The following is a 16,664-nucleotide window of genomic DNA, read 5'->3' on the forward strand; positions in this document are numbered from 1 at the left end:
ATTGTTATACCCAGACATTTTGAGTATATGCTCACTGACAGAACTATTCTCCTCCATTTTGCAGCTGTAGAACTTATTGGAGACTTCATATCCGGGCATTTCCTTGAAATATTAACTTCAACTCCTGGAACATCTCATATGCTCCATGACGTTCAAAATGTCGTTGAAGTCCCGGTTCTAAGCCGTAGAGCATGGCACACTGAACTATCGAGTAGTCATCAGATTTGCTTTGCCAGACGTTCATAACGTCCGGCGTTGCTCCTGCAGCGGGTCTTGGACCTAGCGGTGCTTCCAAGACGTAATTCTTCTGTGCAGCAATGAGGATAATCCTCAAGTTACGACCCAGTCCGTGTAGTTGCTACCATCATCTTTCAACTTAGCTTTCTCTAGGAACGCATTAAAATTCAACGGAACAACAGCACGGGCCATCTATCTACAACAACATAGACATGCAAAATACTATCAGGTACTAAGTTCATGATAAACTAAAGTTCAGTTAATCAAATTACTTAAGAACTCCCACTTAGATAGACATCTCTCTAATCATCTAAGTGATCACGTGATCCATATCAACTAGCCATGTACGATCATCACGTGAGATGGAGTAGTTTTCAATGGTGAACATCACTACACTACTAGGGAAAACCCTAGTAGTAACGCGGGTTTAATGCCCACTAGTAGCGCGGGACACCGCGCTACTAGTAAGGCGCTACAGCTATTCCCTAGTAGTAGCGCCTGCTACACGCGCTACTTCTAATACATATAGCCGCAACGTTTGTTCACACCCGCGCTACTGCTAATATCGCTACTAGTAGCGCTAGTAGTAGCGTGTTTACTCTCCATCGCTACTAGTATTCTTATTCTCATTTTTTAATTTTTTATGTATTTATACGCCATTATACAAATTTTGGTACAATACCAATTATGAGGTTGTTATATCAATATGTCCATAACAGTGTGTCAAATGAAGGTGGATTAGGTTCAAGTGGAGGCAACATGTGGTGCATGTCAAAAGTATACTACTAATCCAAACTTAATCTAGTTTGGACTAGTAGTACTTTCGATGTGCACCACATGTTGCCAACACTTGAATCTAATCCGCCAACACAAGCTATTTAATCATCATCATAGTCATTACCACCAACAGTAGCTATTTAATCATCATAGTCATAGTGTAGCACACATCATCAGCTTCAAACTCATTCTAGCTAGCTAATCACCACCAACACTAGCTGTGGTAGCTATCTAATCACCATCAACACTAGCTAATAATAATCATCATAGTCATTACCACCAACACTAGCTATTTAATCATCATAACTCATTTCTAGCTAGCTTATCACTCATGTTGCTCTCTCGGGTAAAATAGCATAATACATGTGTAGCACTCCTGCTTCATCAAGTTGGAGCATGCAGATGAACCTGTCTCCTAATCGTGGGCTGCGCTTCTCATTGCTACCCCCTAGTAGTTATCTGCGATCGTTCACAATTTTGCTCAAGTCTTTCACTATTAAGCATTCCTCGCTATTAGAAATCATGTATGCACTAAAGTGCATTGTAGGATATCTTGGCCGTAAGCTAACAATGCTCATGCGACCTTTAGTCTGGATCCAATTAGGCACAACATTCATCGGGAGTCCCTGTTGAAGAACATCGTATAGTAACATACTTACCAATGAAGTTTTGCTTAAAAAATAATGTATGCAAAAGATGCACTGAGGATAAATAGTAAAAATCTTACCATCTTTCCTAAATAGATGTTACCGTAGTTCAGTACGACCACTATTGGTCGCACGTTTTGAGTACTAAGATTTCTAAGTCCAGGAAAATAATTTGTCTTGACAGCATCAAGATCCTCAAGCCATGAAACATAATGACCTATCTCCTCGCAATTTAGTTCAGCCTCGGGACGGTAGACGGTCATGTCTACCAAGCGTCGGACATGTTTGCTTGAATGGAAATAAGTTGTCAACAGAAATTAGTTGTCAACTATTTTTGAATAAACAATATCGAAGACATAAATATGGTTGAGAAACTCACATAATGGTATAACTGGAGGCATCTGCACATCGACCCAAATGTCTCTATTACCTTCAATATCATCTTCGGGACGAATATCAAAGGTGATAAACATATCAGGCTCAAATGCATAAGCCTTGCATAGTGCTTGCCAAGTTTTGCATTCAAAATAGGTGTAGGTGTCTGCGTTGTATAATTTTGCGTGGAAAGTATAACCATGCTCGGTCTTCAAGTTAACTCTCTTTACCTCCATAGTAGTTTGCATAGGACTGAAACCTATCTTATCCAAGACAAAAACTCTTGCATGGCAGGGGATATGCTAGTAGAATAGTAAAAAAATAAGTTGAAGCAAATGAACCAGATGTCATGCTTAATTACGAAAAAAGACTTGTCGTTGTGACTTACTGTATCCACTTCGAAGTTCTTGTCCAGCTTGATGCTGAAGCGCCTATCATCATCTAGAAAGATTCTGTCGCACAGGCCGCGCTCGTCTTCGCAGTATTCGCAAATACCAAATCCTTTTCGTCGTCAGAAATTTCCTATGTTCATAGTTGAAACATTAATTGAAAATCGATCGAAGGCAACTACCAGGATACTCAACACACAAATCGAAATCGTAAAATAAATAAGTATTCAAATTAGCATGCATTCAATAAGCAAAAGTAAATCATCTCATGCGTCCATACATCGTCGAATATTATCACTAATACATCCCGAATAGTATCATACATATAAAATCACTAATAGAACTAAAACCCTAGTGCACGATGGTATCCGTGCGGGCGGTGGACACCCAAAGAGAAGGAACCATCATAGGATCATATCTCCGGTCAGCTGCCCAAAGAACCTGCCAGGTATTGGAGAACCCGTGCTCCAACTCAAACAAGTAGCGACGGACGTGCTCGTTCTCCTCCCTGACACGGTGATGTACCACCTCCGCGGGGTCCTCGAGCCTCTGGACCGTCACTGGCCCACGCGACCGCCACCAAAGAAGATTCGGGTCAACGACGGGCTGACTCCTCACCAACCTGCGCCCCCCGGTAGGTAGCACCTCCCAGTACCAGTCGGGCGAGTCCCGGACATGGCCCATCTGGTCAAGCAGGTGTCCTCCGCCGAGTCGACGACGACGAGGATGCGGGATAGGCATCATCGACGTCGATGCGGGAATAATTGCTTTAACTAAAAAAATAACAACAAATGTGACATATTCAACTAGTTCTATTAATTCAACTAGTTCTTACTAAAAATAAACTTATTATAAATCTAGTCAATTAATTCTAGAACTAATAAAATGAATAATGACATTAAAAAGGCCTATGCTTTGCAGGAACGTTGACTCCTTCCCGGTGCGGCAAATCCCGGGCACTCGATATGTCCTAGTTTGTAGCACAAGTCATGCCGAAATTCACGGAAAATTTTGGCATGACTTTTTCTAAAAAGTGGACAAATCGAGACCTGAAATTTGCCGGAATAGAAATGAATCAACATTCCGGCAAAACATAGGCCACTCGGCTTCATTCCCTGGAAACAACAAAGCCACTTGGGCACAATCGAACCACTTCAATAATGGAATATGCAAATGAACATGAATGACATATATCATATAACAACAATCTTGTTTTTTGTTTACATAGCAACAATTAGTTTAACCAAGTTTTTGAAAAGAAAAACAATTCTGTTTTTTGTTTTTTGAATGAAATTACTGTTTAGGCATTTTCATAAAAATTTGCCCTAGCTAATTTCCTAAAAAAATTGCTAATCACTTTTCCTAAATGCTAAAAAATGCCTACTACCCTAAACAAATCTAGGGTTCATATGAACACCTAGGGTTCATATGAACATCAACACAGCATCAACACATATATAAATTGCCCTAGCAGAGAGAGAGCGGAGGGTAGGGGAGAGGAGAGGCAGAGCCTTGCGGTGACTGCGGCGAGGGAGGGGCAGGCGGCGTCGAGGTCGGGGTTGGGGCTCGAGCGCGCGGCGGAGGGCGGCGTCGAGGTCGGGGGCGGGGGCGGTGTCGAATCCGTGGTCGGGGACGGCGTTGAGGCGGAACAGCGACGGGAGAGCGCGGGGCGGCCGACGGGCGACGGCGGCGGCGACAGCGGAGGAGTTGCGATTTGGGGGAAGTGGCCGTTGGGAAGAACGAACCGAGCGGTTAAGTCAAAAGTAGCAGTAGCGCGTTCCAGGAAGTGCGCTACTGCTAACATAGCAACAACGCGTTCCTAGATACGCGCTACCGCTATACCATTCTCTTTTTCCCCCTTTTTCATTTATTTTTCTTTACATTTTATTTTTTCCTTTCACCTTTTTGTATTTCTTCCATTTTCATTTACTTTTCTATTTGCTTTCCATTTAATTTTATTTGCTTTAGCAGTAGCACCTTTCAGCGTAACGCGCTGCTACAAAGCATGTAGCGGTAGCGCGGTTCGATGAAGATCGCTGCTACTATGTGTAGCCTATCGGCTAAGCCGTGGGAATTTTAGTAGTAGCGCTTTTGTACTAGGGCGCGCTACTGCTATAACTGTATCTGTAGCGCCGTTTACACCACCGCGCTACTGCTAATTAGCACCAGCGTGCTTTTTTAACACGCACTACTGCTAATGTTCTGTGTATAAGGTTTTCCCTAGTAGTGCCATGTTGATCATATCTACTATATGATTCATGCTTGACATTTCGGTCTCAGTGTTCCGAGGCCATATCTGCATATGCTAGGCTCGTCAAGTTTAACCCGAGTATTCTGCGTGTGCAAAACTGGCTTGCACCCGTTGTATGTGAACGTAGAGCTTATCACACCCGATCATCACGAGGTGTCTCGGCACGATGTACTTTCGCAACGGTGCATACTCAGGGAGAACACTTGTACCTTGAAATTTAGTGAGAGATCATCTTATAATGCTACCGCCGAACTAAGCAAAATAAGATGCATAAAAGATAAACATCACATGCAATCTATATAAGTGATATGATATGGCCATCATCATCTTGTGCCTTTGATCTCTATCTTCAAAACACCGTCATGATCACCATCGTCACCGACTTGACACCTTGATCTCCATCGAAGCATCATTGTTGTCTCGCCAAAAATTGCTTCTATGACTATCGCTACTGCTTAGTGATAAAGTAAAGCAATTACAGACGATTGCATTTCATACAATAAAGCGACAACCATATGGCTCCTGCCAGTTGCTGATAACTTTGTTACCAAACATGATCATCTCATACAATAAAACTAGCGGGGTTACCCGCGCATTTGCGCGGCTAGATTTTATGTATATTGCTATGTCATGTTCTTTTCTTTACCTATTTTATTTCATGTTATTGGTATCAAATTTTGATACCTCTATGTTCTTATTTTGTACTAAGTTGGTGTCAAAGGTCTTAGACATGTCACACTGAAAGACCAAATACTCTGATGCTATTCTCTATCCTTTTGTGTTCCTCTCGTTCTAACCCCTTGATATTTTTTCACAATTTGTTTTATTATATTTAGAAAACATGTAATATTCACGTGCTATAACTGAACCTTATTGTCCATTAATACTATTTCGTACATGATCGACATGTTTTGATGTCTTCCCATCTTACTCCAATCCTCTATTTTTTCCAATCGAATATACACAATTATTGGTAAATGGTATCAAAACTGATATAATCTTCTATTCTATGTGCATCATAATTAACTTGCCACTTTTTTATTGTGAACACAATATTACTTTCTTAACCAGTATATTCCCTGAAATCCAAATGTTATCCGGTTTATTTTTTTCTACCAAAGTAGCAATCAAATATAAAAAATTATAGACGAAAATAATTATTCAATATACTGGAACCTTACATATAAAAGCGTGCCATGTTCTTTATCCACACACAAAAGATTTGTCTACTAATATAGTTATGTGCCATGTTATGTGTAACTTTTTTATCTTTTAATGGCAACCATTATAGTTAGAATCAACAGATCAGTTTTGGTTATACATTCATATGCTGAGTTATCTGAATTTATGAATCAGGTCTTGCATTTGTTTATAATTATGTGTACTGAACACCATGTATACCCTATGTTTTTCTCACTGTTATATATTTTAGGTATCTCCAATTGGTCAGCCATATTATTCTCGGTTGTCGTTCTACTACATGCTTCTAATCCATGAAAGCCATAACAATTATATGTTAAACATAACTCCTTAGAAAAATCCATGATGCATGTATTGAGAAAAGAATAAGGTTGATGCTTCAAATTCTCGTGACATTAATGGATTAAACAAATCGGACTTATAGACCCATCATGTGCCAATACATGCAGTCTGGTACACTTCCTTACACGTCTAACCCATTTGGTTTTTTGTCCATTATTCTTTCTCAATGTTATGCATCTCGGCTACTTACACTAGTAGAAAAACGACTTTTAGTACCGGTTCGTAAGGACTTTTAGTACCGGTTCTGAAACCGGCACTAAAGAGTGGGGACTAAAGGTCCCCCCTTTAGTCCCGGTTCAACACGAACCGGGACCAAAGGTCCACCACGTGGCACGAGGCGCGCCGTGGTCTGGGAGACCTTTAGTCCAGGTTGGTAAGGATTTTTTTTCAAATAAAGCAAAAACAGCCCGCCTACTGGGCCGGCACGGCCTGCATACGACTAGAAACCCAATCTCTAGTTGGGCCAGGATGCAGGCCCGTACGACCAAGTAGGCCCCACAGGGCAGAAGACTTGCAATAGGCCCACAAAGGCCTGCTTAGAGAGGAGCTCGACACGGTAGCCGCGGCGGGGCTTATAAACCGGTGCGAGCTCCTCTCAACTAGCGAGGTGGGACTAAACATTGTGCACTACGGGTGGCATCGCACCACCTTTAGTACCGGTTGGTGGCTCCAACCGGTACTAAAGACCCCCCTCCCCTTAGTACTGGTTGGAGCCACCAACCCGTACTAAAGGCCATCACCTCTTTATTACCGGTTTGTGGCACGAACCGGTACTAAAGGTTCCCCACGAACCGTTACTAATGAGCGCCGCCCGCCTCGCCGTTGGAACCGGCACTAATGGTCACATTAGTGCCAGTTCAATTACAAACCGGGACTAATGAGTTTCACATTAGACCCTTTTTCTACTAGTGTTATTTGTAACCGAATACTTTCATATGGCTTTGAGGTATGATAAATTAAAAAGTACTCCCTCTGTTCTCAAAACACTGACCATAAAATGTCTTATATTTGTAAACAAAGGGAGAACATATTTTATTCTTGCTATTTATTGCAGTTGTACAGATTTAGTCAGTCTGCGTGGTACATTTATAATTTGAATGGACCAAACAAATTTGGCTCGTACTGAAAGTTAGGAAACTAATACGTTACCTGCATACAAAAGTTTATTCTGTCCATGTACGTGTACCTGATCAGAATGTAATATTGCATGCATCGGCTTTAAATCTCAATGATTAAAATACATGATTAATTAGTAGATCATATATAAAGGTTTGGCCCACAATATGCATGATTAAAATATATGATTACTGAAATCACATATAAACTTGACCCACAAATATGGTCCGACCGGTACATCAAAAAGCATGTAATGTTCGGCTGAAGGCAATACCATTATTTTTTTGCGAGGGAAAGGCAATACCTTTTATCAGCGCTTACGATGAGTTCATGAAGAAAAGCACATATGTTGAGTTATAAACAAAACACACGTATACATATTGAGTCCGGACTCTAGCTCTTTTTTTCCATCGTGTTTTGCTTGTCCGGCCGATTCCTTTTTCTAATCACTTGCCTGGCCGATTCCAATACACGTACAGAATTAAGTTCGGACTCTAGCTAGCTATTGTTTTTTTTTTACTCTGGCCGGAAAGATATGAGATAAGAAAAGGTACGCACTTCTTTATTGCAAATCACAGGCCACAGCCGTCCTTTTTAACTCTATTTCTATTGTTAGATCTATGCCGTTTCTTTTCTATCGTTTTAAGTATATAATAGATAGACTTAGCATCATGTTTTGACCATATCACATCACAATATGCCCTGCAAAAATAAGTTAGACGTCCTCTATTTTGTTGTTGCAAATTTTACATGGCTGCTACGGGCTGAGCAAGAACCGTTCTTACCTACACATCAAAACCACAACGATTTTTCGTCAAGTGTGTTGTTTTAACCTTCAACAAGGACCGGGCATAGCCACACTCGATTCAACTAAAGTTGGAGAAACTGACACCCGCCAGCCACCTGTGTGCGAAGCACGTCGGTAGAACCAGTCTCGCGTAAGCGTCTGCGTGATGTCGGTCCAGGCCGATTCATCCAACAATACCGCCGAATCAAAGTATGACATGCTGGTAAGCAGTATGACTATTAGCGTCCACAACTCATTTGTGTTCTACTCGTGCATATAACATCTACGCATAGACCTGGCTCGGATGCCACTGTTGGGAACGCAATAATTTCAAAAAAAATCCTACGCACACGCAAGATCCATCTAGGTGATGCATAGCAATGAGAGGGAAGACTGCGCGGTTGATGTAGTCGAACGTCTTCACGATCCAACCGATACTTGTACCGAAAGTACGGCACCTCCGCGATCTGCACACGTTCAGCTCGGTGACGTCCCACGAAGTCTTGATCCAGCTGAGTGTCGAGGGAGAGCTTCGTCAGCACGACAGCGTGATGAAGGTGATGATGAAGCTACCGGCGCAGGGCTTCGCCTAAGCACTGCAACGATATGACCAAGGTGGATTATGATGGAGGAGGCACCGCACACGGCTAAGACAATGTATGTTGTGTGTTCTAGGGTGCCCCCTGCCCCCGTATATAAAGAAGCAGGGGGAGGCCGGCCGGCCCCTGGGTGCGCCCCCAAGTAGGATTCCTACTAGGAATCCTATTCCTAGTAGGTTTCCAACAAGGGGGGAAGACGGGGGAGGAAGGAGTGGGAGAGGGAGAAGGAAAGGGGGGCGCCGCCCCCCCCCCCTTCCCTTGTCCTATTCGGACTCCAAGGAGGGGGGACGGCCTGCCCTGGCCTCCCTGCTCTCTCTCCACTAAGGCCTATGGTGGCCCATTAATTTCCCCGGGGGGTTCCGGTAACCCCTCCGGCACTCCGGTCTTCTCCGAAATCACCCGGAACATTTCCGGTGTCCGAATTTAGCTGTCCAATATGTTAATCTTTATGTCTCGACCATTTCGAGACTCCTCGTCATGTCTGTGATCACATCCGGGACACTGAACAATCTTAGGTACATCAAAACACATAAACTCGTAATACCGAACGTTAAGCGTGCGGAACCTACGGGTTCGGAGAACTATGTAGACATGACCGAGACTCATCTCCGGTCAATAACCAATAGCGGAACCTGGATGCTCATATTGGTTCCTACATATTCTACGAAGATCTTTATCGGTCAAACCGCACAACAACATACGTTGTTCCCTTTGTCATCGGTATGTTACTTGCCCGAGATTCGATCGTCGGTATCTTAATACTCAGTTCAATCTCGTTACCGGCAAGTCTCTTTACTCGTTCCGTAATGCATCAACCCGCAACTAACTTATTAGTCACATTGCTTGCAAGGCTTATAGTGATGTGCATTACCGAGAGGGCCCAGAGATACCTCCACTAGTACAAAATAGGGCTTTCGTCATAGGGCAATATTCACATTAGTCCCGATTCAGTCACGAACCGGGACTAATGTGAGCATTGGTCCCGGTTCGTGCGGCTAAGGCATTAGTCCCGGTTCACCTGGGCCCTTTAGTCCCGGTTGGTGCCACAAACCGGGACTAAAGGGTGCGATGCCCATTAGTACCGGTTGGTGGCACCAACCGGGACTAAAGGTTAGACCTTTAGTCCCGGTTGGTGCCACCAACCGGTACTAATGGGCTTTGAGGCATTAGTACCGGTTCATGGCACGAACCGGTACTAAAGGGCCCATTTTCAAACTCTACTCCCCCCCCCGGACCGCCTTTTCAGTTTAAAAAAAACAAAAGAAAATGATGGAAATGTCAAAAAAAAAATAAGTTTCCCATGTGATATGTGGTGTAGTTGTTGGGAAAATTAACAAATATGAATTTCGACTTTATTTGCAAAATCTCTCTGGAATTTCTTAAAAATGGGCATAACTTTTGCATACGAACTCGGATGAAAAAGTTTTTTATATGAAAAATCATCTACTCGAAAAGTTACATCCTCAAAAACCTCAAAAACCTAACAGAAAAAAAGTTACGGGGCTTTTAAGATCTAGAGAGGCAAAAAAATTCAAAAAATTTCAAATTGTGGTCAAACAATGGTCAAACTAATTATCCTAGAATATTAGTGTTAATAAATAATTATTTCAGTTTTTTTGAATTTTGGTCAAATCTGGTCAAACTGTGGTCAAACAATGGTCCAACTAATTATTCCAGAAATATTAGTGTTACTAAATAATTATTGTTTTTTAAAACAATAGTTTCAAACTCAAACAGTGAAATGTGTCACTTCATGCTCAAGCTAAATTCCTGAGGGTTAATAGAATTGACATCTTACTATTGTCAGGAAAACAACAAGTGCAGACTTGGAAACGAGGGAGAATAGAACCCGAAAGTTAAGCGTGCTCAGGCTGGAGTAGTGAGAGGATGGGTGACCGTCCGGGAAGTTAGATGATTTGGAATGATGAGGGGTGATTAGAGATTAGAGGATAAATTGAGCAGTGATGAGGGGTGGTGATTAGATATTAGAGGTTAAAATAATTCAGAAATTTGAAAAACAAAAAAAATTAAAAAAATTCGCAAAAAAAAATATCATAAAATTTCCTTTAGTCCTGGTTCGTGTAAGAACCGGGACTAAAGGGGAGGCATTAGTAACGACCCTTTAGTCCCGGGCCCTTACCAACCGGGACAAAAGACCCCTTTTGTACTAGTGCTCTCCGACAATCGGAGTGACAAATCCTAATCTCGATCTATGCCAACTCAACAAACACCATCGGAGACACCTGTAGAGCACCTTTATAATCACCCAGTTACGTTGTGACGTTTGATAGCACACAAAGTGTTCCTCCGGTATTCGGGAGTTGCATAATTTCATAGTCATAGGAACATCTCATGTCTATGGCTAGGAAACTTAACCATCTTTGATTCAACGAGCTAGTCAGGTAGAGGCATACTAGTGACACTCTGTTTGTCTATGTATTCACACATGTATTAAGTTTCCAGTTAACACAATTCTAGCATGAATAATAAACATTTATCATGATATAAGGAAATATAAATAACAACTTTATTATTGTCTCTAGGGCATATTTCCTTCAGTCAAACCTAGTGTTTTACCATGAACTTCACGCCAAGAACAAGGATCCTGGGTTGGAGTACGAGTCACATCCAGTGCATTAGGAGTGGAGCACTACGGCCGAGACCGGTAGCTGCACGTGCAGGGGTGCCTCCGAGGAAATTTGAGTCCACAGATGCAGACCTTATTTCTTTTGGTTGCATTCGCTACTGATATGTAGTACTACTATCTGTACAAGTAGCTGATTTAGTCTAACCATACCGTCGCACATTGTAACCACATCTACATGTTCTTTAGTCACGAGCCAGACTCAAGGGAATTAGTTAGCCATGATAGACTTGCACCTTCGTATTCCCCTATACACAGTATATATGTACTGGCATGAATCAAATATGGAAGTATGTTGCAGCTATCTGTGTCTCTTACAGTATCAACATCTGAATCACGTCCATTTGTTTCAATGTTCGTTACGAACATCTGAAATCGGGTGCTCCTTCTCTATTCAAACATGTTCAAATGTCAGTTTATGTTACTTCTTCATCCTCAATCTAAACCCCAAAGGTTGGGGGTTAATTGTGGTATTTTTCCTCTTCCTACTTTGCATGGACAACCTCAACCTTCTTTCTCCCAATCGCATTCGCTATGTGGACTGTGGTGCTACTATCAGCTGGTGTATCGTGCCTATTTGTTTCACTATTTGTTGCGAACAATATGAAATCCGATGCTCATTGTCAGTATTTAAACATGATAACATCTTTTATTCATCTAAATCCCGAACGTTAATGTCAAATGTGCCCCTTTGCGCGGACAAACTCCTACTTTCTTTTGATCGATTCGCCGTGGACTAATTATTAGTATCAACTATCAACCAATGTGTCACGTGTGTTTGTTGTGACGTCTGAAATTAGGTGCACACAATCGACACCTTTGACTTTCCTTAATAATATACCTGATATTCCATTTTATTTTTTCAAGAATATAAGCATTTATCAAATGAAAATTTAGTTGTACATTTTCAACATTGCAACTTTAGTCCTATCTTATCTAAAGATTGACACAAGTTTTATACAACTCTTGGATTATGATTAATCTCCCTATAGGATAACAATTTCTTTTTGTTTGAACTATATTGAAAATAGATGATGAACTTCAGAATAACTAATAAAATGTTCCATGACAATATCGTGTATACTATAGAAACAATGATAGAAACATCTACCTAACAACCACACCACCCCGAAGTCGCTCCCAACGCGGCTCGTGAGGGAGAAATCATAGCCGTCGAAACTACCTTCCACTGATCCACCTCATCTCGACTGATGGAGGGTGAAGCCCGGGTCGGCCCAAGGAATGTGACATAGGGGGACTTCCCTGCCGAGACGACATAGGTGTACGAAAAGGTATCAGACGGTGCGACGGTTTCTCCGGGTGGTAGACCATGGTGGCACGATGGCTCCCAGGCAGAGCGGCAAAGCACGCAGTAGCTTACAGTACGGGGTTCTCTTGAGGGGAGTCGGCTAGGACACGTGATAACCCACAAGTATAGGAGATCTCGAAAGTTTTCGAGGGTAGAATTTCACACAAATTTATTGATTCGACCACACTTGGAGAACTAAATAGCTGCAGCAAAGTGTTTACTATCACAATAGTATGATAGTTTGATAGCAGTGATAGCAGTAGCAATAGTAACGGTAACAGCAACAATATCAGTTTTATAGTGAGTGTAACAACAGCAGCAATAGTAGTAACTTAGCAAAAATCAATGTGAGAAAAACGTAGCCATTGGATCCGCGATGAATATTTGTGTTGGATGACATTCATCATATAACAGTCACAACCTAGAGCAACACACAATAGCTCCAATTGATCAACGTAATGTAGGCATGTATTCCGTATATAGTCGTATGTACTTATAAGAAGAATTCGCATGAGATCTTTCGTCCACCCTCTGCTACTTGTGTGCTGCGTTGGGATTTTCCCAAAGAGGAGAGGAGATGCAGTACAGTAGAGATAACTATTTTCCTTAGTTAAGAACCAAGATTATCAATCCAGTAGAAGAATCACATAGAACCTCGTTAGCAGCACGTGCACACACAAAATAAAATACTTGCGATCAAAAGGGTTGTCAATCCTCTTGGCAGTTATTTGTAAGGATAAAATATCGTAGTCGTAGATAGATAAAATAAGCGAGGTATTTTTGGATTTTATATATGATAAAAGTAGATCCGGGGGCCATATTTTCACTAGAGGCTTCTATCACGAACACATAGCATACGGTGGGTAAAAAAATTACTGTTGGACAATTGATACAAATCCGCATTGTTGTGACAACATTCAAGGAAATGATCATGTATATAGGCATCACGTCCAACACGCCGCCGCCACTGCCAAGCGTGTCAATCGATGGCATCGACGGAGGAGGAGGACCGAATCTGCGGTGGATCGAGGAACCTTTTTTCCGGGTTCGGCTCACCTGCTGGGTTCCCAGCAGGAATTATTATGCAGGGCGAATAGGTGAGTGCCACGTGTCCTTGTGGGTCAAGAGCTCCAATTAACTTAGATTTAATTTGTTTCTCTTACTCCTTGGGTCCATCCTCACCGTGACAATGGTTGCCAGCGCCAATGGTTCTTGCTCGTCGGCCCGCCGCACCGTTGGCCCTTCTACCTCCACTCGAGGACGTCGTGGATGCCGGCGGCCACCCTGTCCACCGGGTCCCATGGCAGCGCCCCTGCTGGTGGTCGAGGTACCCTGCCGTGCTGCCCCCCGGCCAAGGCCCCGTACAAGAGAAGAGTAAGCATAAATGCAAGAAATAGAACGGCAAGAAGAAACCCGTCCCCTCGCCGGAGCTGCTCAACCCACCTGCACCCGTCGCGCCCGAGCCCACGCCCAACACCGTCGAGGATATATTTGGCCCTGCACTGTCCGCCAACGATCTGATCTGGTATCTGATTTTTCTTTTGTGCAGAGCAGGAGCGGCCGGCAGTACGGGCACTGGAAATCTGGAAGATCGCCATACAGACCGCCATGGGTGCGCTTCTGCTGTCACTGCTTGTGAAAGTAAAACCCAGAAATCGATCCATTTGTATTCATTTATCGACTCCATGTTTCAATCATTACGCTTTGGTTGCTATGATAGCGATCCATCATTTAGGCTGGATCTCACCGAAACGGAGATTAACACAACGATGCTCCACCAGACTAAAAAATGTCAGCTTCTGGTCTCCTCATTTACAGTGCTTGGCCTCGATTAATTTCAGAATTCCAGAGCCGGATCCAAATCGACTAGCAGTAGACGACCCAACAACATCGCCGATGGGCCTGCAAGAAGAATCTGTCCGCGGCTCTGCTCTAGCAGGCAACCTCGTATTGTTCTTTCGCATAGAGGGCAGGTGACGAAGGACCGAAGCAGTAAGAAGAAAAAAATCTAAGTTAGTTGGAGCTCTTGGCCCAGAAGGACACGTGGCACTCACCTATTCACCCTGCACAATAATTCCTGCTGGGAACCCAGCAGGTGAGCCGAACCCCTTTTTTCCTACCATGGCGCGCACTACCCCAACTACACTTGTGCCGATCAGGCCGGCCCAGGTTAACTAGAAGAAGAAGAGAGAGGTTGCCGATGCGCATGTGTGCGTTCTTTGCTCTTCCTTTCTTCATATTCAAGCGTTCAACACATATCGGCTAGCTGTTGATCAATTGTCATCTAATGTAAACAACTACGCAGCAGATTGAGGTCCATGTGAAATTGCCTGGCGTGCATTGGACCTCATGTTCCCACGGGAGACAGCGACGACGAATGGAGCACCTGGAGCGCACGGGAGAAGGGCAGTGACGATGACGACGACGATGTTGATTATTATGGTAGAGATTACAAATACGGCCACAATGGGCAAGCGATACATGAGGAGACAAACTGCCCAGGTACGTACTGCTAGTTAATTCTCTCGCCTGATGAAACCATGTTTTTTTATTACTAACAGTTGTCCTGTGCTACATCTATTATATATAAAAAATACTTAACGGGTTAACTAGAAAAAGTTAAATTAGCTAGAAATTACCATAAAAATTAGAAACATCCGACCGTTAACTTAATTGACTGAATTTTTATAGCCATCAGATAAAATTTTAAGTTTTAAAATTACCCACCAATGCCATTATAATTATTGTAGAACAAAACGTTTCACGAAGGCTTAGTCTATCTTCTTTTTTTCAGAAGGCTTAGTCTATCTTGGATGTGCGTTGATTCAGTTTAAACAAACGTGCCCTAATGCCTAGCTTTCTCTCTCCTTGGGACTCTCAAAGCCCCATCAGCCGCCGTAACAATTTCTGAGTCTAATGGCTAAATTACACCCACGGCCGATGGCGTTCGAGTCTAATTGCTAAACTACACCGGCGGCCGATGGCATTCATGGTACTGTATACACGATGTATGCCTCGCTGGATGCGTTTCTGGCCGGTGCTTTTTGCCGGAAGATTACGCATACAAGCTGGCTCGAATTCCATGAGGCTGATCGATTCCGCACAGACCTGTAAGTACAAGATAAATCCATGAGGCCAGTCGATGAATCAAGATGTCCAAGTACGAGGTTGTCGATTGCTTTCACCTAGCAAGTGGGCCACGTATCCACGTTCTAGCTTCAGCAAGTGCACGAGGCTACCGATTGCTGTCCAGCTAGCAAGTCAGGTATGTAGACACTCGATCTAGCCATAGCCGTGATTGATCTGTATTAGAATTATCATCCAACAATACCAATTCTCTGCCTGCTGTGGTGTTTCATGTGCGCATCTGGCAGAAAGCAATTGGCGCATTCAAGATCGGCCAAACTGCTTCGTGAGTCAACTTTGTAAGTACTTCATCAAATTACATTGATAGTTCGGAGCATGCTAACACTCGACAAGCTTAGTTTTGTCCACCCTACGAACCTCTTTAGCAAGTTCAGTTTTGTATGGTAATGCTACCACATAGTTGATAGCACGTCTTCTTGGCCATAACCTTTTGCCAGAATAATCATGGCTGATAGCACACTAATTAATGCCTGGTAGATAGTACGTAATACAGAAAGCTGTCTTAATCAATTTCTTCCGCTGGAGAGCATGCACACGTAACTCATGGAATACACTTTCAGGTTAGTATTTTCTTCCCCATGTGAAATCCGGTTGCCTTTTTATAGAAGTTTGTGAGTTTTGGAATGTAAATTAACTTCTCCCCTTTTCATATTAGTCAATAATATGTTTGGTTTTGACTACTAGGTCGTTGGTTGATTTATGCAAAAAAAGACTATATTCCAACCACTAGCAAATATTATGGTGAATGATCTACCTTAAATTCAGATGAAATATGTGGGGAAGTGACTAGGAAAACAAATGGATCCGATTATGAGTAGACATGGTAGAGTTAAATACATCTATA

The sequence above is a fragment of the Aegilops tauschii genome, chromosome 1 (assembly GCF_002575655.3).
Source record: "Aegilops tauschii subsp. strangulata cultivar AL8/78 chromosome 1, Aet v6.0, whole genome shotgun sequence".
In the NCBI taxonomy this organism is placed as follows: Eukaryota; Viridiplantae; Streptophyta; class Magnoliopsida; order Poales; family Poaceae; genus Aegilops; species Aegilops tauschii.